This window comes from Chrysemys picta, chromosome 4, assembly GCF_011386835.1.
Source record: "Chrysemys picta bellii isolate R12L10 chromosome 4, ASM1138683v2, whole genome shotgun sequence".
Taxonomy (NCBI): domain Eukaryota; kingdom Metazoa; phylum Chordata; order Testudines; family Emydidae; genus Chrysemys; species Chrysemys picta.
In genome coordinates this window covers 89,405,107-89,427,987 of record NC_088794.1, presented here as the reverse complement: position 1 = coordinate 89,427,987, position 22,881 = coordinate 89,405,107, and the positions used below count along the sequence as shown (strand labels likewise).

Sequence of the window (22,881 nt, the reverse complement as noted above, 5' to 3'; positions counted from 1 at the left end):
TTTTGATTGTAAGCTCTTCCAGGAAAAGACCTCATTATTTTGTTTGTTTCCCATCTATGTTTCTCCTTCTGTAGAGCCACATAGTACTTTACAGTGCTACTCCAGTGATCCTTCAATTAAGTTAGCAAAAGATGATGATTACTCATAAACTCATTATACCTATGACCTGCACAAACAATTTGTCAACGAAACACACTTGTGTTACTCTTACCTTGTCCTCCCTTTCTCCATTAGTTTGTTACAGCCAGCTGTTGCATCTCTTTAAGCTCTTTGGGGCAGGTACTGTCTCTTATTACACATATGATGCAATCTGAGCCTCTAGGACAGTGGTTCCCAAACTTGTTCCACCGCTTGTGCGGGCAAAACCCCTTGCGGGCCGGGCCGGGTTGTTTACCTGCCGTGTCCGCAGGTTTGGCCAATCGTGGCTCCCAGTGGCCGTGGTTTGCTGCTCCAGGCCAATGAGAGCTGCTGGAAGCGGCGGCCAGTACGTCCCTGCAAATTTTATTTTATTTGTCAAAACAACAATACATAATCATGCCAGTTTCAATTATTTTAATTTTTTGGTGCAGAATGCCCCCAGGAGTAATATGTTTGACATTACCTTTCAAGGGGCATCTTCTTGGTAATGATTTTGGTATATCTTACCTCTAGTTATAATGCTAGTGGGTGTACTATAGGTAGATGAATCAAGATACACTCTCAGAGAGTACTACAGTGAGACAACAAAAATAATCTTTCAGGAGTATCAGCATGTGACTAGTTAACCTGTTCACTGAACCAAATTCTGTTTTGCCCTATACTTACACCCATGCACACATGCTACCTGCTATCACAACTCTTTTCCTTCATCTGGGATGGTGAGATGTGATGTTCTTCACTAAACTCTGTGGTGTACTGTGAATCAGCACCCAGGCCTGAAAGACTCTGGGCATTGAACAAAAAATAAACTAATAATAGATTTGAAAACTCAAAGGCAATGCAGCCTAGTAAATGTCACTAATTATAAATATTAATACCTACCTCTGATATAGTACTTTTTATCCACAGATCTCAAAGAACATTATCCACATTTTACCCGATGGGGAAACTGAGGCACAGGAAGGCGAAGTGACTTACCCAAGGTCACCCAGCAAACCAATGGCAGGGCTGGGACAAGAATGGAGCCCAGGTCTCTTGAGTGCCAGTCCAGTGCTCTAGCCACTAGGACACACTGCCTTCAACACTAGAACGTATCTGTATACTGTCACAATTTCTGAGAGGTGAGAGGGTCAGAACATATATGGACTCTAGGAGTGTGGTTTTCTTCATTTGAGAGACAGGATCAGATTATTCCTTCCTGCTCTATATTTATTTACAATATGACATTGTTCCTGGTATTGTTTGACCAGGAACAGATATTGAATAAAAGCAGTAGCAAAGCTCATAGAAATGCAGAAAACAGCTGCATTTCAACCTTCAGCGAACCAGCAGGTTCTCCCATAATGACTGTTTGGGCTGTAGGACCATCCCAACGTATGGAGAAACTCCATGAGTATCTTCTGGCATATTTCATCCCTGATCATTTTGTTTTGAGTTAGGGTTTGCCCCTCACGGATTAGCGGCAAACTCTGCCTTCAAACTTAGCAGATTCTCAGAGATCCAGGGCAAGGATATTTTGCGCCCTAGGCAAAATTTCCACCTTGCGGCCCCTCTCCCCCTGGAGCATCGCTTATTATAAACTTTCAAAAATGAATACTGCATAATGTGGCATTGTTCATTAGAATTAATACAAGGGGGTCAGAGGAGATGATCACAATGGTCCCTTCTGGCCCGGGGGAACCTATGAGCAAGGAGGAGGCTGCGAATGCCCCCAGCTCGCAGGGTCTCTAAACGTTCCCAGGCTCTGAATACTTTGCCCTCCGAGGGGGACCCAGGGGCAAGGAGGGCAGAGCTGGGCTATCCCAGGGAGAAGGTGAGGATTTCCCTGGGGATCAGGGCCAGCTTCCCGCATTGACACAGTGCCACCGGGGGGGAAGGGGGTGTTAGTGTTTGGAAGCAGCACCTGTGCCAGCCCTTTCCCCTCCCCAAGTGTGGCCCATTGGAGGGTGAAGCTCACCTGCGCTCAGGACCATGTCCTGCCTCCCGCAATGGCTCTGTCCCTCGGCCGCGCTGGTCGCCGCACCCAGCCGGCTGTCTCCTCCTTGCTCTGCCGCAGGCTCCCACTGACCGTCCTGCGCGGTGCCCTCGCTGGGGGGGCAGGTTTGTTGTGGAGGCCTTGCTCCCCGCCCTGTCCTGCTCAGCTGACTCCCGTGACGCTGGACACCGCTTTTTGGCGCCCCCAAATCTTGGCGCCCTAGGCAGCTGCCTAGTTTGCCTAGTGGTTACACCGGCCCTGCAGAGATCTGTAGGGTTCCTGGGGAATCTGCAGGAGTTCAGGGCTATATATATGGCGGCCTTGTGCCTGTGCAGCTGCTCTGCTTTCGCCCTTGATGTGTCCCTCTCCCCAGTCCCACTTCCCATATTAAAAATATGAATATATTTATTTTATAAGTGCATGCTTTAGTATTTGTCAGAATGCTGAGGCTTAGCCAGCTCCTTGGGAAATCCTTGATGGAATCTGCAATACAAATGAACTAGCAAAAGATTGTTCCACAACACTGACATCGGATATATGAATCTGACAGTGATGTGAGCTGCACATATTTGTGACTATATCTGAATGCGAAATGTAAGACTTTTTTCATTGTTATTGTGGGAAGGTCTGTGCAATGACTGCAGACTGGTCTGGAAAAACCTTCCTGGAGATAAACAATGGAAATGATCTAACATTTAAAATATAACTCCAAAAGCACAAAACACAAATGGCATCAAAACAAAGGAGGAGTGGAGTAGGCAACCCCTTCGCAGAAAATTATGCTTCACTTCATTATGTTTATAGACCCCAGACATTCCAATGATGGTTACATCAGAAAGCCATTGACAGACTATAAATATAAAATTTATTTCAAGTCTTTATTGAAATCCTAAATCTAGATATCACAAATCAATTTGCCTGTCCTAAAGTTTATAGCAGCTAAAAAATTAGATTCTGAGTTCTTTTATTTTATTGGCCAATATTTGGGCAAGTGACATGACAAGAATATTTTTTTGTTGCAAGCAACCTTGAAACACACAAAGCTGTTTTGCAATAGAAAAAGTACTTCCAAGATTTAATTCGATACTGTATGCTATACAAATTATGTGGAAAACAACCTTTATGTGGCAACAGCACAGCATGTCCTAAATATTTTGTCACTTGGACTTATTTTTGGACCTCTGGCACATGCTGCCACTTCATTTTTTGTCAATGTCAACGCAGCTAAATGTTGGCTCTTAAATCTTCCTTAAATGGTCATGTCACATAATGCCAACCAAGACATTTTCAATAAAAGACCTAAGGTTAGGGCCCAATCTTGTAAGCCTTCTACACAAGGGTATCTTTCTGCATGGCCATATTCCTACTGGCATTAGGGGAACTACTCACATGAATAAAGTTACTCTATTGAAAGGATTTGTCGGATCTGGATCTTAGCTGGTAACATTTCAGACCTTTCCATAATTTAACCTTTCCTACCCTCCCTTCTGAACCCAGTGGTTAAAGTGGTATCCTGGGATTTTAGAGATGGAGGTTCAATTACTAGCTCTTCTACAGACTAGCTATGTCTTATGCAACGTAGTCTCTCAGTTCCCAATCTGTAAAATGGGATAGTAGCATTGACATCACTTAGAAGCGTGGTGTGAAGATAAATACATACCTCCCTTCTGCCTAACTTCCTGCTACAGATTTAAAGAAACAGCATACATGTTCTCAGAGACTGCTCTGTGATCTGCAGATCAACTAGGGGCTTCCATAATGACACTATTCTCACTGGCTAATTGTATCCTGATTTTACAAAGATGCTTTTTAACTCACAGACCCATAAATTCTGAAATAGGTAGTCAGCACTGTCAGATTTAGCTCATGGATACAAAAAGTAAATCCCCTCCCACCACGGAACGGTTTTAATAATAAAATAATAACAAGTCCCGTTTTACTCTTTTTGGGGAAGAGCAAGTCAGGGTGAAAGGGATTAACTAGTGCAGTGGTTCTTAACCTGGGGTGCATGCACCCCCTGGGGGTGCGAAATGCCCTTTCTGGGGGTGTAAGACATGCCAGATTTTTTTAGAAGGTAAATCATCAAAAACACAAATTAAGCACAGGCACGTAAGTACATCTACTTTGTTTCATCAAGCCTATGTATTTATTAACATTATACATTTTTTAACAATTACTGTAATATACAAACAAAAAATATATCTAGTTTAAAATAAATAAAGAACTGACCTACTTCAACAATTTTTGATAAGGGGTGCGAGAACATATTTTGATTTTTGATAAGGGGTGAGAGAACATATTTTGAGAACCAAAGGGGTGCAGGCTGCAGTAAAGGTTAAGAACCACTGGACAGAAGCCCCAGGAATCTGCAATAAATTAATTTAGCAGAACTTCTGACTGATGCTAATTGGAGGGGAATTTTGATGGTGGCAGTGCTAATAGGTTGTGTGGTGTATAAACCCCACAGAAAAATGAGGCAGTGCTGTATTGAAGGGTTATCTTTCCATGGTGATGTTTGGCTTCCCCTTCCTCACTGGCAATACAGCATGCTCAGGAGCCAAACTTCTATTTGCTTCTCCACCTGCACAATAACCTCCTTCCTGAGAAAGGAATACAATCATGGAGCAGGAGTTATTGCTACTGGGAATGGTATTAATTCCTGTGTGGATATATACCTTGTCATCCAGAATCCGCTATGAGTAAGTGGGTCCAAATAAGATTAATTCAGATTTCAGGCAAAAGTACATGAACTAAATACCTCTCCTATCCCAACATTTTGGCTTTAGATAATAAAAAAATAAACTAACATTCCAGAAGCATATGTATTGTCATTCACCAGCACTCTTTCCACCCTATTCTTTCAGCATTCTGTAATTTATTTTTCTCTGCAACTAAGGTTTTCCTACAGATTCTCTCTATTATTTCTTTCCTTCAGTAACAGTGCCTGCTTTGGCCATGCTTTTATCGGATACATGCAGGAAATTAAATAATGCAACATGGCAGAGTTTCAAAGGTCCTTTTTCTTAAGGGGAAACGTGAAAGGGTACTAATGGTTTGAGGAACTGGGAAAAAAATAAGTCTTACATAGACTGCAGCTATTTCATGTAACTGACAAAAAACAATAAGCTTGGAGCCCTACAGAAACAATGTGTGACTCCAGCAGGTTCAAAAATAGCCTGTGTGAGAATTTCTTCACAGTTACTACACAATGGAAAAACAAACTATATATGTAAAAGGCAATATCTAACTAATGGGAATGAATACCTGATCTGATGCAGACATAAAGTAATGTGCAGTCCACTGCATGAATGCATGGTGTTATGAGTCACAGAGGCGGAACTCAAGATCTTCCACTCATAAAATCATGGCCCCTACAGTCTGAGCTAAAGGAGAATCTATATTTGCTGCCGTATCATAGCCTTAGGGTTTATAGAATTTGAGAGCCAGTGGTATATAGTACACCAGCAAAATTATCACACAAACAGTCACTTAGATGATGCTCTTTCTGAGTGCTCAGGATTCATAGGAGTTAAAATAACACAAGCGTGCTAATTTTAAGACATCTGTGGTCACGAGGACTTCCTGGCTTTCATTTTCTAAATCCCAAGCCCCTGTTACATGAGTTAAAGAAGCATCCCCATTACAGGTAATAGCAGCCACCAGTATCTGCCATGATCACACAGCGACACACCTAAACAGGCCTGATATTCCATCCAGTAGCTTCCAGGGTTCCGGCCAAGATTTAGGGAGACTTCATGTGGTGACTGTAGGAAGTGCAGGCTATTTCAGCAAATCAGGGAAATAAGAACCAGTGTCCAGAAGACTGAATAAAGTGTTCTCTTTGGATTCAGTGCATCAGAGTCATGTCCCCTCTCTCCACCCTACATGGGCATTAGAATAGATTTTAGTAAAACAAATAGAAACAGAGGAGAATCTGGGCTTGGAACAAAAGAACATTGTGTGTGTTTTCAGGAAGTTTCCCATACAACTCTTGATGAGTCCTGATCATGCTTAGTTTCTGAGAACTGACTCCATCATAGCCCAAAGTGGTATGGCTGAAGATTAATTAAAATGCAGCAGTAGAAAATGGATGCCTATCACAAGGCTTGGATCCCAATGATATGCTTAAGTTTGTTATAATTAAATAAACATATGACCTCTAGCAGGATCTATTTAATAATGTTTCTATAAAGATACACATTTGCTTTAATTTTTAAAAAGTTTTAAATACAATAGTATAATTTAGAATTTCTATGATGTCCTCCATCTGAGAATCTCATTGTGTTTAAGGCAAGCTAATGAAATAAGCCTTAAAACACTCCTGGGAGGCGACAGATCATATTGTTATCCCCTTTTTTACAGACAAGTTAACGGAGTCCCAAAGAGGTTAAGTGTCTCTCACAAAGCCACACAAGAAATCTGTGGCAGAGCTGAAATAAAACTCAGGACTCCTGAGTTCCAGTATTGTCCTGTTCCCCTTCCTTCAAATGAGGTAATAAAAAAAATTCTTCCAGAAAGAGAAATTACATCAAAAGAAAATGTAGCATGAGGAGAAGGTAATATGCCAACTACCTGAACATCAGGGCAAGATCTAAAGGGATTTGTTTATAAATTGTTAGAAATGCCATATTGTATGTGAGCATAACATTCACCAAGTGAACTTCACTGCAAGATTTACATGCTGTGCAGCTGTCATCATATCAATACAAAGCAGTAGGTTTAGATGATACTCTGGGTCCAGAGTTCTGAATCATTTTGTCCTACCACCTGAACAAAGAAAATATGTATACAGGTGATTTGCACAAGAAAAATAAGGCAAACTGGCCAAACTCACTGCAAGGTTGGGCAAATCCACTCCATAAATGCATGGTGTTAGACTGGACATGAGGTAAAGAACTAGCTCTTTCCTCAGCTTCTTCTCAGTGACTTTCTCCCCCTCATCAAGCTTCAGTCTTTTGCTGCATTAATTAGGACCTGTGAGAATACATACCAATACCAATTAGTTAAAACTCCTGCCGTTTAGGTGATCTGAAGTTCTGCTTCACTAATAACAATGACCAAAATAAGCGCTTGAAGGTTACTGTAAATGTCATGCTGTGTATTGTATTTCCAGAGGTGACTTGACGCAAAGGCTGCATGTCCAAAGACAGACACTGCAGCTCCTCAGTGTGTGTGACATTAATGAGTCCTACCTGATTATTGATCCTCCACCCAAGAGACGGCTGCAACATTTTTTTAAACTTTCTATAACTTTTTATTACTTATTTTTGAAAACACAGTACAATTTGTCCACTGCCTTGACAATATGATGACATATGCCCTCTGCTGGGAATACTACAGACAATAATATTCCACAAATAGGAGACGCATTTATTACCAGTTTACTCCAGCTCTCACATGGCTACACTATAAAGTATGAGAGATCAGGTGCCCCTCATAATGCAGGGAAATAACAACACAAAAAGCCTTGAAGAATAGATAAAATGGTCTAACTATAACATTTTTACACATTTATTCAACACAGCATAGTCCAGCATCCGGATTTTAACAATGTCAGTATAGCCTAGGTTTTCCCAAATGTTGTTAAAAAGCTATGAATTTAATGCAGTGTTTTAGCCCCATGGGTGACCTGCCTACAGTACCAGTTTGTTGCTCACTTCTGATCAAGAGTTTGTTCTTGCACCACTGAAATCAGTGGAAGTTTTGCCATTGTCCTCAATGGGAGCAGGATCAAGTCTATAGAGAGTATATGCTGGTGTGAAGGTTTTATTGGCATGAGGTTGAGATTAGTGCATTACTTATGGGCAGTGAGGCCATGAGTGAATTATACAGGTCATCCCAAATGAGTGGTGATAAAACCTTTATACCACCCACACAAACTGTATTTGCCAAACAAGTTACAGAAAAAATATTTACAAATGTTTTAAAGAGTTTCAGAAGTATGTATTGTGGTTATTTTTCAGATCCCTCTTCCTGTAAAGCCACATGCCTTAGATACAATGACTCCAATTGTGCAGGGCTCAGAGAGAGCAATAAAAACGTCTACAAATTACCTAAAATAGCTTTTCTATACATAAAAGTGTCACGGTTTTAAAGTCTATTATCAGAGAACTTCCATATAGATGCTGGGAATCTCCTCTTCCCAACTGAATAAAGCTCAAATTTCTAGCACTAATGGACTAGGAGAATCAGACTTTAAATCTCCGACATATTTATATATAGAAAACCTGTCACTGGCACATCACTGAAACTTGCACATCTGGGGCCTCTGGTCAGTGTAATCTGGAGGCAACATTCCTTATGTTGGGGAAGAAAGAGAAACATTTCTTTGATAGGTTGATTTTTTTAAATGATAGCTTTTTGAAGCTGTTCAGGGGATTGGAATGTAAGAATTCCTGGGGAGATGGATTAATGGGTAGAGGACAGGTCAAAAATGTCTGAATAGTTCATGTATATGCTTGTATGACACCCCCTCCACATACACACATATATGTAAAGGGTTAAATTCTCCTCACTTACTTCCATGCTACTTTACACCACAGGAATTAATAGGGATGCATAGATGTAAATGGGGTAAGAATTTGGCCTATGGTTCTTAATCCCTTACCATAAAACATCATCACACTATCACATTGTACTGAATGTGTGATGCATGAGTTTGTCCCATCAGACAATCACATGCATCAAAACATGCAATGCAACATGGTGGTGGCAGTGACCCTGGTGTAAAAATTAAGAAAGTTATCTTCATTTTAAAACTGATTAATATATGTCCTTTCATAAAACCTGCACAACCGTATACATGAGAATAAAAAATAGTGCAATTTCTCCTGCTGTGTATTCACCAAAGAATGCAAATAAAGTAATCTGTCATTTTAAAACCTTCATTCTTATTGTCTATTGCCTTTATTTTGACATCCAGCCTAGGGCAAAAGTAATGACCACAGTGAATGTACTTCACAGACATTCCATCAGGACATAACATATGCCCCTCAAGGGCCTTTGATTTCCTCTAATTTGCTTGGTCTGTCCCCCACTTTATTCTGTGAGGGCTAAATCCTGATAGGTGTTAAAATACCTGCTACTCCCATTGGACCTTATGATGTTGCACTCCATATGTTTATGGAAATATGCTTAAGTGTAAATATAATGTAACTGGAATATGCTTTATACAAAAGGTCTCTTGTAAGGTATCATTACAAAGCTTATAATCTACTGAGTGTGTTCATCCTATTTGTATGAATGTATCATTCTTGTATCTGAAGCTAGAAATATGAAGTATTACTCTGAAGTTCTACTGTAACTATGCAAAGTGTGGGCCATCAATGGTGGCTTGGAATCTTGATGACTCCTATTAACTAGGATAATTGGTTGTGAATGGCTCTGTTTACTCGCAAACCTTCCTGGGTACGTGCAGGCCAGCCCTGAAAGAATGGAGAATGAGGTCTTACAGTGACATGTGATCATATCACCTGGTACTGGAATCCATCTTAAACCTGGTGCTTTTCTATTTAGAAAGAGGGGTGGGGACCTAGAGAGACAAAAGATTCTCGTCTTGTGTCAAAGCTATAAACAGGGGTGGAACAAAACAAAGGGGGCTGCCAGTTATGAGAAATCCCCTAGTTACCACCTGAGCTGGAACTAACAAGAACTGTACCAGGGGAAAGGATTGGGCCCAGACTAGGAAGGAGTCTAGTCTGTGAAAGAAGCTTATTGGAACATCTCTGAGGGTGAGATTTACCTGTATTCAGTTTCTTAATGTATTAGACTTAGACTTGCGTATTTTGTTTTATTTTGCTTGGTGACTTACTTTGTTCTGTCTGTTATTACTTGAAACCACTTGAATCCTACTTTTTATACTTAATAAAACCATTTTGTTTATTAACAAACCCAGAGTAAGTGATTAATACCTGGGGGAGAAAACAGCTGTTCATATCTGTCTATCAGTGTTATAGAGGGTGGACAGTTCATGAGTTTACCCTGTATAAGCTTTATACAGAGTAAAACGGATTTATTTGGGGTTTGGATCCCGTTGGGAACTGGGTGCCTGGGTGATGGAGATAGGTAACCTGCTGAGTGGTTTTCTGTTAAAGCCTGCAGCTTTGGGGGCGTGGTTCAGACCTGGGTCTGCGCTGCAGTAGGGTAGCATGTCTGGCCCAACAAAGCAGGGTTCTGGAGTCCCAATCTGGCAAAGAAAACGGGCTCAGAGGTAATTTCAGCACATCAGGTGACAGTCCCAAGGGGGTCTCTGTGACCAAACCCATCACAGACCTAATCCTGAAAGAGGTGCTGAACATCCTCATTTCTGGAGGACAGATCCTCAGCAGGTGAAAATTATTATACCTCAGAAGATCTGTTCCTGGGAATTTTGCCATTGACTGAAATGGGAACAGGACTGGATTCAGTTAGAGTTGAGGGCGCTCAGCACTTTGCAAGATTGGGCCCCATCTAAGCAGGCTAAGCCCAAGTGTCATACTTGTTTCAGAGCTCATAAAAGCTTTAACAATACAGCTCACTATTTACTACAGTATATACGGGGGAATTCTGTGCCAAAAAATAAAAATTCTGCAACAAAAAATTAAAAATTCTGCAAAATTCTGCATATTTTATTTGTCAAAATAACACAATATAATCACACCAGTTTCAATTATTTTTGGTCATTTATTTCAAAATAAATGAATTAAATAAAATTAAATTTCAGCAAGTATGTCTGTAACAATACAGACAACAAAAAAGATTCAGGAAATGTTTTTTGACAAATAGATTCCTTACTAGGCATATTAATACAGAACTCTTCATAATAATTCATTTAAATTACAGTACAGAACCGTATTTCCCGCATCCCTCAGAAGCAGTGCAAAGGCTTGGGGGAGTCAGGGGTAACTGAGTAGCTGAGGGACAGGGAGGTAAATTGTTGGGAAGGAGCCTGGATGTGAACTTGGAGGGTTGTTGGGTATGGGTGGGAAAAGTATGGAACAGGTTTTTTTTGGGTGTGGGGAGGAATTGTTAGGGAGCTTCCCCCATGCAGACTCTGGCTAGCCCCTAGCCTCCCCCATTCGGTCAGGCACATCTGCCCCTGCCCCCATGTATTCCTGCACCCCCATGTGTCCCTGAACCCCCTTGTCCACATGTCCCTCCACCCCCACTCAGACACCCACTCCCTCCATTCCATGTGGCTCAACACCCCGCCCATGTGGCTCGGCACCCCCTCCCTGTCCCCATGTGGCTCTGTGCTCCCACCCAGCTACTCCTCTCTCCCTATGTAGCTCTGCACCCCTTCCCCCATCACCATGTGGCCCTGCACCTCCCTCCCCCGGGCCCTGTGCCTCCATTACCATTCAGCCCCTGCCCCAACTTGTCCTCCCCCACTAGCCCTTATGAGCCCCTGTCTGACCCCCCCCCAGCAGCCCCACACTGTTTGTCTCCCCATAGCCCCTGTTTCCTGACCTGGCCTGACAAGCACTGAAAAGAAGGCAGGCTCTTTCTCTTCCCTTGCTGGCCGGGAGCTACTGCTGTGTTCTATCAGCACAGCACACTCTGGTGGGCAAAAGGCAGAACTGCAGAAGTTATTTTCTGCTGGGAACTGCTGCTGTTCTTGTGCCACAGTGCTCTGGTGGGCAAAAGACGGAACTGCAGCAACATTTTGGCAGAAGGTTTTTCTGTACACACACACAAAAAATATGTGTGGCTCATTAATTATGCATGTGCCCAGTAGCAGAGAATTCCCCCAGGAGTTCAGACTGTAGTGCCAGATATACAGAACCATACTTTGCCCGGAAAACACTTAGGGAAAGAAAGTAGGGGAAACCAAGCAGCAAATATGAAACTTCTGGAATGTGAAGGGCAAACTCCTCAAATCACATTTGCATGTTGCTTAACGGATTGATGCATCTTGATGTCTGTGATAGTGGAGCTGCTGCTGCTAACAACTGCCATCACAAGGACATTGCATCATTTTCTGCCCATGAACATGGAGAGCTTTGTTGTGTTCCGCTAAAGGTGAAACCAGGCAAGACAGAATTGATGCTAGTGAAGCATAAGGGGTTTGGCCTATTATTAATAATAAATATTAGACAGCAGGCACAAAAGGCAACCTCTCCTCCGATATACAAGTTCATAGTAGTTAGAAACAGAAAAGACAGAAATATAATTGACTCCGTCTCCCTGCAGGTGTAGAACAGAGTCCCCTGACAGAGGATGTATCAAATACTAAATGGATACAGTACCATATTTGATTTTAGTCATCAGGCAAAGATAAAGCATCCCTATATAGGAATATCAGGTTTTAAAATTTCCAAGTAAAGAGTTATACATTTTTTTTCAGACTGCTCTAATTAATGCTGCTATGGATTTCAACTGTGATTGCAAATAAAAGAAGACATCAGGCAAATGCTGCCTGTTCCCTCAAGACATCTGGAAAAAATAATTAGGACTGCACTAACTTATTTGATTTTATTTTCGCTTGAGGTTTATTACTGTATAGTAAGTTAACCCATTGGGGACATTTTAGGGGAAAAAAGACAATCAGACTCAATCATCAAAAAGTGTCTTTGGTTCCAAAAGGAGAAACTACTTCTATTCTTTTCATAACTTTGTATGTATTTCTGAGAAGAGATTAGCCTGAACTTTGATTTTGATCCAAACTTTTTCAGAGTACAACACTGGCAGGTTCTGGTGTTCCAGTTAGACACCATCTTATGGGTACCAAGTACAGCTCTTAACTGCCACTAATTTCACAGGGCTTTGCAGTCAGGGTTACAGTTTGGATCCACTTTATAAAAGTGGTTCTGAGACAAAATTTTGGGTTCAGATCCAGTGTTCTTCTGGTCTGTGCTGACCTGTATTTCTGAGATATGTAGGTAACAGGGATGTGTAAACAGGTTTGAGCAAGCTGAATACTGGCCCAAACATTCTTCCAAATCACAAATCAAATTGCTTGACAAACTTTAAAACAAAATAAAATCAAGTAGTTTTTCACTTCATGCCTTCAGATGGGCCAAGATCTCATCAGCTCCCACAAGCAAACCATGGTTGGGTTTGGTTAGTACTTGGATATGAGACCTCCAAGGAAAACCCAGGTGACTCTAGCTGCTATGTTTTACTCTAAGATGGTGCTGAATCAAGGCCTCAGCATTGTGTTAGGGATATGTGCTGCCAGATGAAACATAAAAGTGAAATGATACTGACAACTTGTAGACATTAAAGATCCTATGGCTCTTTTCCCAAGAGTAGCTCCAGTGTCTGAGGCAAATTCCAGTGGGGGTGATTATATTCTGCTGGCCTAAGTTCCTCTTTCTGTTTGAACTATTCTGTTGTTCTTCACATCCTATACTAAACTGCTATGTAATGTTGCTTATGTTTCTGTGTTCCTCTCCAAAGTGGCTAAACTCCAGTACCAGGTGAAACCATACCTATAAATATGGTCTGTACTGCACTTTGGAGAATAGAGAGAGTGTGTATGTAAATGGAAGTTATTACAATTACCACTGAACACAGGACAAAGCAACACTTCTGCTAGATGTATCACAGCTAGTCTATAAAAAAAACTGTTTAAAAGTCCTGTTTCATTTTATTTTTTAATGGATCCTGATACCTTTATCAGACCTTTGTGTTATGTGGCCCATGTGAAAGTGTATTGAGACCTGTAATAATACTCTTAAAATCATTGCTATGTTTTATTATCAAAACAAATACAAACTAAATTTAAAGGTAAAGTCTCTCTGTGAAATCTGCTTGAGGTTCCCAGATTCTACTAGTTCCAGGATTCCTACTATCCAGAGGGTTCACATTCTTGTTGTGTTTTCCAGGTCATCTGTTTTGTGAAGAAAGAGGATTTATTTTCCTTAAGAACATAAGAATGGCTGTACTGGGTCAGACCAATGGTCCATATAGCCCAATATCCTGTCTTCCGACAGTGGCCAATGCCAGATGCTTCAAAGGGAATAAACAGAACAGGGATAATTATCAAGTGATCCATCTCCTGTCATCCAGTCCCAGCATCTGGCAATCAGAGGCTTAGGGACATCCAGAGCATGGGATTACATCCCTGACATCTTGGCTAATAGCCATTGATGGATCTGTCCTCCATGAACGTATCTAATTCTTTTTTGAACCAATTATAGTTTTGGCCTTCATCACATACCCAGGCAAGGAGTTCCACAGGTTGACTGTGCATTGTGTGAAGAAGTACTTCCTTATGTTTGTTCTAAACCTGCTGCCTATTAATTTCATTGAGTGACCCCTGGTTCTTGTGTTATGTGAAAGGGTAAATACCACTTCCTTATTCATTTTCTCCACACCGTTCATGACTTTATAGACCTCTATCATACCCTCCGCCCTTAATCATCTATTTTCGAAGCTGAACTGTTCCAGTATTTTTAATATCTCCTCACATGGAAGCTGTTCCATACCCTTAATCATTTCTGTTGCCCTTCTCTGTACCTTTTCCATTTCTAATACATCTTTTTTGAGATGGGGTGACCAGAACTGCACACACTATTTAAGGTGTGGGAGTACCATTGATTTATATAGTGGCATTATGATATTTACTGTCTTATCTGTTTCTTAATTGTTTCTAACATTGTTAGCTTTTTTTGATTGCTGCTCCACATTGAGCAGATGTTTTCAGTGAACTTATCCACAATGACTCCAAGATCTCTTTCTTGAGTGGTAACAGCTAATTTAGACACCATCATTTTGTAGGTATAACTGGGATGTTTTCCAATATGCATTACTGTGCATTTATCAGCATTACATTTCATCTGCCATTTTGTTGTCCAGTCACTCAGTTTTGTGAGATCCCTTTAACACTTCACTGTCTGCTTTGGACTTAACTATCTTGAGTAATTTTGTATCATCTGCAAACTTTGCCACCTCACTGTGTACCCCTTTCTACACATCATTTATGAATATGTTGAACTGCACTCCTCCCTGTACTGACCCCTGGGGGACACAACTATTTACCTCTCTCCCTTCTGAAAACTGACAATTTATTCCTACCCTTTGTATCCTGTCTTTTAATTGGTTACTGATCCTCGAGAGTTCCTTCCCTCTTATCCCATCACTGCTTACTTTGCTTAAAAGTCTTTAGTGAGGGACCTTGTCAAAGGCTTTCTGAAAGTCCAAGTACACTATATGCACTGGATCACCCTTGTCCACATGCTTGTTGACACCCTCAAAGAATTCTAGTAGATTGGTTTGGCATGATTTCCCTTAACAAAAGCTGTGTTGAGTCTTCCCCAACAAATCATGTTAATCTATGCGTATCTGATAATTCTGTTCTTTACCATAGTTTCAACCAAATTGCCTGGTACTGACGTTAAGCTTACTGGCCTGTACTTGCCAGGATAGCCTCTGGAGTTTTTGTTTTTTGTTTTAAAAGAACACTAGCTATCATCTGGTATAGAAGCTGATTTCAGTGATAGATTACATACCACACTGCAATTTCATATTTGAGTTCTTTCAAAGAACTCTTAGGTGAATACCATCTGGTCCTGGTGACTTATTCCTGATTAATTTATCAATTTGTTCCAAAACCTCCTCTACTGACACCTCAGTCTGGGACAGTTCCTTGGATCAGTGGTTTTCAAACTTTTTTTCTGGGGACCCAGGTCAAGAAAACTGTTGATGCCCGCAACCCGACGGAGCTGGGGAAGAGGGGTTTGGGGTGGGGAGGGGGTCAGGGCTCTGGGCTGGGGGTGCAGGCTCTGGGGTAGGGCCAGGGATGAGGGGTGCAGGAGGGGCTCCAGGTTTGGAGGGGGTCAGGGCAGGGGGTTTAGAGAGAGATCAGGACTCTGGGTGCAGGCTCTGGGGTAGGGCTAGGGATGAGGGATTTAAGGTGCAGGAGGGGCTTTGGGTTGGGGGAGGGGCTCAGGGCTGGGGCAAGGGATTGGGGCCTGGGGTGCAGAGGCAGGCTTCCCGCCTGACGTGGCACCACAGACCACTCTACGCCTGAAGTGGCCAGCAGCAGGTCTGGCTTCTAGGCGGAGGTGCACAAGCGGCTGTGCCTGGCTCTCGCCTGCAGGCACCGCCCGCTCCCATTGGCCAGGAACCCATTGGCTAGTCTGAGTTTTACTCTGACTGAAATATTAGTTCCAAGAACCTTTCACTTTATTTACCTAATTACCAAGAAAACAGCTCTTTTTTTAAACCTGCAGCTGAAAGTCTGTTACAGTATCAAGCAATTCCGCAAGGTGGCAGAGTTGTCTATTGTTTTTCAGACTACTGCAGTTAGATATAGTAAATGACTAAGTAAACCTGGGTCATCTGTATCATACCTCCGAATCTTCAAACTTTCCAATGTGTAACATTAGCAGTCAAAATATGAGAAGAATGACAGAAGGGTGGATGATCTGTATTTAGTTTGTCACATAATTTACTGATGATTTACTGTTATTTTTTAATTACAAAACCTGCGTTGAATGATGTTTTCTTATTGTATGATTTAAGCAAGCCAACTTTTTTTTTCCAAAAAGAAAACTGGAAAAAATGTATTGTATACAACTGTAAAATACCACTTCCCCAAGCAACATCAGCAGGATTGGGTGGCTGGCCCTTTAGAGCCCCAGCTAATGCCTCTACCACTTGAGCTACAAGAGTAATTACTAGCCCCTTTTTATACAAGCCACTCAAGGAGGATTTGATACAGACTTTGCCTGTGGGTCAGACAGCAGAACATTGGAGAGCAGATAGCCTGGGTTCAATCCTTGGCTCTGGCAGTGGAATGTGGCACCTATTTACAGTTAGGATAAACAAAGCTCATTTATTTGGCATATTCAGTATGAAAAACAGTGCAGCTACACGCCACACCTGCGTGTGTCATTAAAAATCTAGGTTCTATTTCTAACTCTGCTTGAAGTAACCTCTCCTTAACTTATTTGCAAAATCTAAGGTCTGAGAGGTCCTGGTCAGTTTCATTACTACAGAGTGAACTGTGTCTTAGATTCTTTTCCTCTTGAGTGCACCCCATCAGTGACATGCCTGGCTTCCTGGACCTTGCTCTGGATAGAACCACATAGTTCAACCACTCTTAGATTGGATCTCATTGGGCATGACTTTGTTTTGACCTGTAACAGTTTCCCTTAGGAGCCTGTGTCTGTATAAAGTTTGCAGTGTCACAGAAAGTGTTTTCGAAACAAAGCATTATTTATTCATTCCTGAAAGGTACTAAGCACTTAGAGCATTGGTAAAATGTTTGTTTAGGTAAAAGCACTAAAAGGCTTACATGCATGGGCCTTACTTACACAAACTTTCCTTGCCAGCTTTTGTAAATTTTCCTAATTCCATCTCTGGTAGGGAAAAGCAGCCTGTCCTGCTGCAGCAGGCTCCCTGTCTCTGTGTGTCTCAGTCCATCTCTCAGCATTCAGTGACACACTCTGGGTAGCCTCTGGTTACTCATTCAACCAACCTCTCCTTTTCCCCCCGCTAGGATTTAGGATCCCCTTTGATCCCAGGCTCAGCCTTGGGAAGAGCAAGCCCATAGCATAGATAGAGCCAGACAAAGGGGTATTCCTCAACTGATAGGTCCACCTATGGTTTCTTATTTTTGCCACTGTTTTTTCTCGTCAGTTTCCCCCTTTACAGTCTTCTTTGATTCAATTCTTAGCACTCTGGCAGGTTAATATCAAATAGATAAACTGAGGGGCATATGACATTTATAAAAAATGCTACACATAACTCTCTCATTTTCCAAGGTCAGTAATAAGAGCTCTGAAGATTGTGGAAAAGCAGTGCACAATTTTTGGTCATCTATGGTTCTTTTTGAAATAGTTATAATGAAGTTCTAACTGGTTGTTTTTCCTAAAAAATATCCTAGAAAATTCAAGCACTTCCCAATCTACAATAAACATATTGAAATAATTATCTAACTCAAAACACAGTTAAAATAGAAATCCTGGTGCATCTGAACTGTAGTGATACTGCCATGATATTATAATGATAATGTAAAAGAGAAACAAGGCTCTTTGGTTGACTTATCCATTAGCAGGTGGTAGGGTACATAAAGCTGTTGGTCTGCTGACTCACCAGGCCAAAGTGACTCCACTTTGGATGGAAGGGAAGCAGGGAGCAGTCCTTTAGAGAGGAGGTCATTGAAAGAAACCCAGGTTCAGAGGGAAGGCAAATCTTACATTATATTAATGTTTTTGAGTTAGGTATAAAGTCAAACCCAAAGAAGGTAAATTTGGATCCTAACTCAGAGTCTATGCACTCTCTTGAGAATTAAGTAAGGGATTAATTTAATCAGCCTTTACCATTGACTTCAATATAGCCACTGAGTGGGAGTAAAAATGGGCACAAGGAATTATATGATTTTTCCTTCTGTTTAAGCAAAGCACGTTGGCTGGTGTGCCTTTATCAGCAACAGACACAGAATCAGAAAGTTTCTAAGACAGTTGGATTTGGCATGAGAGTTGGGAACTGCATTAGATACTAAGATAATGGTATCTGTAGAAATACCTTGGACAGATGGATTTGGGCATTTTGGAGAGCCAGTCAGAAATAGTTGGCTTTGAGCAAGTAGAAGGAAGCAAGTTTAGAAAAAGAATGTATTGATAAGGGCAAGATGCCCCAGGGAGAGAGATTGGGAAACAGTCAGAGAAGAAACATTATGAGGCAGCTCGGTAAAGTGAGCAAGAGCACAACAAGATATAATGACATTAAGCTGAAAGAAAAAGGGATGGAACAAGAGAGGAAACAACCAGGGAGAAAACAAGAGCCAAGGGGGGAAAAAAAAGATGGAGAAAATAACAAAAGAAATAGTATTTTTCAATTCACCTCATACAAGTACTGTACTGCAATCTCTCTATCGTGAAAGTGCAACTTATAAATGTAGATTTTTTGTTTGTTACATAACTACACTCCAAAACAAAACAGTGTAAAACTTTAGCGCCTACCAGTCCACTCAGTCCTACTTCTTGTTCAGCCAATCGCTAAGACAAACAAGTTTGTTTACATTTATGGGAGATAATGCTGCCCACTTCTTATTTACGTCACCTGAAAGTGAGAACAGGCGTTCGCGTGGCACTTTTGTAGCTGGCATTGCTATGCCAAACATTCACATGCCCCTTCATACTTCGGCCACCATTCCAGAAGACATGCTTCCATGCTGATGATACTCGTTAAAAAATGTGTTAATTAAATTTGTGACTCCTTGGGGGAAAACTGTATGTCTCCAGCTCTGTTTTACCTGCATTCTGCCATATATTTCATGTTAGAGCAGTCTCGGATGACGACTCAGCACGTTCATTTTAAGAACACTTTCATTGCAGATTTGACAAAATGCAAAGAAAGTACCAATGTAAGATTTCTAAAGATAGCTACAGCACTCAACCCAAGGTTTAAGAATCTGAAGTGCCTTCCAAAATCTGAAAGGGACGAGGTGTGGAGCATGCTTTCAGAAGTCTTAAAAGAGCAACACTCCAATGCAGAAACTACAGAGCCCAAACCACCAAAAAAGAAAATCAACCTTCTGCTGGTGGCATCTGACTCAGATGATGAAAATGAACATGTGCCGGTCACTTATGCCAGGGCCAGCTTTAGGAAGTGCAGGGCCCAATTCGAACATTTTTGGTGGGGCCCTGGCAGGGATGGCTGAGGGCAGGAGGTGTGGGGCTGGCTGCAGGCAGGGGCTGGTGCGGGCAGGGCAGGGGATGCGGGGCTGGAGGCAGGGCAGGGGGTGCAGCAGGGGCTGGCTGTGGGCAGGGGGTGCAGGGCTGGCTGGAGACAGGGGCTGGCTGCATGCAGGGCAGGGGGTGCGGGGCTGGTGCGGGCAGGGGGTGCAGCAGAGGCAGCTGGAGCCCAAACCCTTTAAATAGCCCCTGAGCCCCCCGCTATCCCAGGGCTCTGCCTCTGGGGGCTATTTAAAGGGCCTGGGCTCCAGCTGCCTCTGCTGCACCCCCTGCCCGCACCAGCCCCGCACCCCCTGCCCTGCCCGCAGGGCTCCCCTGCTTCTAATGCCCCGGCCCTTTAAATAGCTGAGGGAGCCCTGGGGAAGCAGCAGGGCTCCAGCGGCTATTTAAAGGAGCGGGGCGGCAGAGGCAGCTGGAGCCCCGGCCCTTTAAATAGCCCCCGGAGTCCCCTGCTACCCCAGGGCTCTGGGGGCTATTTAAAGGGCCCTGGGGGCTATTTAAAGGGCCCAGGGCTCCCCTGCTTCTACTGCCCCAGCCCTTTAAATAGCCAAGAGAGCCCTGGGGAAGCGTCGGGACTCCAGCGGCTATTTAAAGGGCCAGGGCGGTAGAAGCAACAGGAGCCCCAGACTTTTTAAATAGCCCCCAGGGCTCCAGCAGTGGGGCTCTGGTGGCAATTTAAAGGGCCTGGTGCTCCAGCCCCTGCTGGGAGCCCCAGGTCCTTTAAATTGCCCCCGGGAAAGCCGGGCCACCCTGGTACGGCGCACCGGCTCTTGCCAGTACGCCGTACCAGGGCTTGGGCGTGGAGCCCTTTTAGATGCGGGGCCAGATTCAGGGGAATCAGTTGAATCGGCCTAAAGCCGGCTCTGACTACTGCTTTGGACCATCATCAAGCAGAACCCATCATCAACATGGCCTGTGTACTCCAGAGAATGGTGGTTGAAGCATGAACGGACATATTAATCTTTAGCGCATCTGGCATGTAAATATCTTGCAATGGTGGCTACAACAGTGCCATGCAAACACCTGTTCTCACTTTCTGGTGACAGTGCAAACAAGAAGTGGGCAGCACTATCGCCTGCAAATGTAAACAAACTTGTTTGCCTGAGCAATTGGCTGAACAAGAAGTAGGACTGAGTGAACTTGTAGGCTCTAAAGTTTACATTGTTTTATTTTTGAATGCATTTTTGTGTATATAATTCTCAGGGCCGGCTCTAGGTTTTTTGCCGCCCCAAGCAAAAAAAATTGTGGCTGTCCCCGGTCCCAGCCCTGGGCTCCTCGCCAGATCTCCCTGCTGCCCCAGCCCTGGGCTCTCCCCCCCCCCCCCCACACCCTCTGCCACCCCAGCTCTGGGCTCCCTCATTCCCCCACACCATTGCCCCCCACACACACCTCCTGCCGCCCCAGCCCTGGGCTCTCTCCCCCGTCCACCTGCACCCTCCTTCCACCGCAGCCCTGGGTCACTGGTAACTCGCTCCCACGGCAGGTCATTCAGCAGGAATTTTAGATGTGCACAGAACACAGCCAGGATTGGTTCCCATCTGGTTACAGAACTGCAGTAAAGTGGAACAATTTTCAGCTTGTGTGATTGGAGGATATCTGGATGCATATTATAAGATTGTCCTACATAAATGAAAAGTTGAGGTGTCTTTATTATTCTTTTGTTCCTCTCTTTCTTTCTATGGGGAATTTGCCAATGCAATATCACTGTCTTCCTTTTAAACAAACAAACAAAACAAAAAAGGCAATGGCTGTTGAAAATAGCAATTCCAGTCCTAATAACCACTGGGAAGCATTTCTTGCTCAATTTTATCCTACTTTTTCTACAGCAAGTTACAGTGGATCAGTATATTTGATTTGGGAGAAATGAAGTAACAGCTGCCCAAACTGAGCTTGAGCACTCCTGAGTTTTGAGGTGTTCAAATCTGGAAGGCAGGTGCTGCGAGGTGGTGGGGGGAGAGAGGGCTGTGGCTCTGCGGGGGAGCACGGCAGCATGTATGCAGCAGTGTGTCTGGCGCTGCGTGGAGCCAGACACGCTGGTCTGAGTGGCACGGTAAAGGGGCAGGAGGGTTGGATGGGGCAGAGGTTCGGGGGGGGGGGGGGACAGTCAGGGGCAGGGAGAAGGGGGGTTAGATTGGTCAGGGGTTGGGGGGGGCAGTCAGGGGACAGGCAGCGGTTGGATAGGCATGGGAGTCCCGGGAGTTTGTCAGGGGACAGGTAGGGGGTGGGGCCCTGAGGGGAAGTTTGGGGGAGGGGGGTCTCAGGAGGGGGTGATCAGGGGACAGGGAGCAGGAGGGGTTGGAGTTTCTGTGGGGGGCAGTCGGAGGGAGTGGATGGGAAGGGGGGGGAGCTACCCTTCCTCCCTGTGGAGTGTCCTGTTTTTTGAATGTTAAAATATGGTATCCCTACTCACAGTGCAGCTCACCATTCACTGCAACATGAGGTCTCAGCTACCTCACTCCCTCCCCCTCTTTTCTGTTGGTAGTGGCCAAGGGAATGCTGGGAAATGTAGTTCTTTCCCTGCTCCAGGACTTGCTCTATAGGCAGGGAGAGAACCAGGGAACTACAGCTCCCAGGGCCCCCTGTTGGTTCTCAGCTCCCATGCTGGATCCCTGCCACCCCTGCAAATGGACTGCCCCAAGCACGTGCATGCTTTGCTGGTGCCTAGAGCCCCTGATAATTCTACATTTGTAAGTTCAGGTATCACTACAGTACTTGTATTGGGGGAGTTGAAAAATACTCTTATTTTTTACAGTACAAATATTTGTAATAAAAATATAAAGTGAGCACTGTATATTTTATATTGTTGTAATTAAAATCAATATATTTGAAAATATTAACATCCAAATATTAAAATAAATGGTATTATATTATTAACAGTGCAATTAATCACACCGTTAATAGACATTTTTAATTACACAATTAATTTGTATTCACTTCCCTAGTTTAAATTGCTGCTTTTTTTTTTTAAGGAACCAGTTTTCTCTTTGTACAACGGAAATGCTTTGCTACTCTCCACTAGAACCATCACAGTTCTTAGGCTAGAATAACGAAGTGGTGTGTGGGGGAGGAGGGCCCTACCCCAACCGCTACTCGAAGGCTGCTCACCTATTGTCATAGGTCTTACACCGCTAACCAATTCTT

The 22,881-nt window shown here is 43.1% G+C and overlaps 1 long non-coding RNA gene across 2 annotated transcripts in view; it reads right to left on the bottom strand.

Annotated features, from left to right (window-relative positions):
• Positions 1-22,881, bottom strand: part of LOC135983124 (uncharacterized) — a 33,454-nt gene that overhangs the window by 9,060 nt on the left and 1,513 nt on the right. For both annotated transcript variants that reach the window (XR_010600630.1, XR_010600629.1), the window contains exons 2-3: positions 6,948-7,087; positions 212-5,994 (exon numbers count right to left, since the gene is read on the bottom strand). This is a non-coding gene — a long non-coding RNA (uncharacterized LOC135983124). The remainder of the gene's footprint in view (positions 1-211; positions 5,995-6,947; positions 7,088-22,881) is intronic.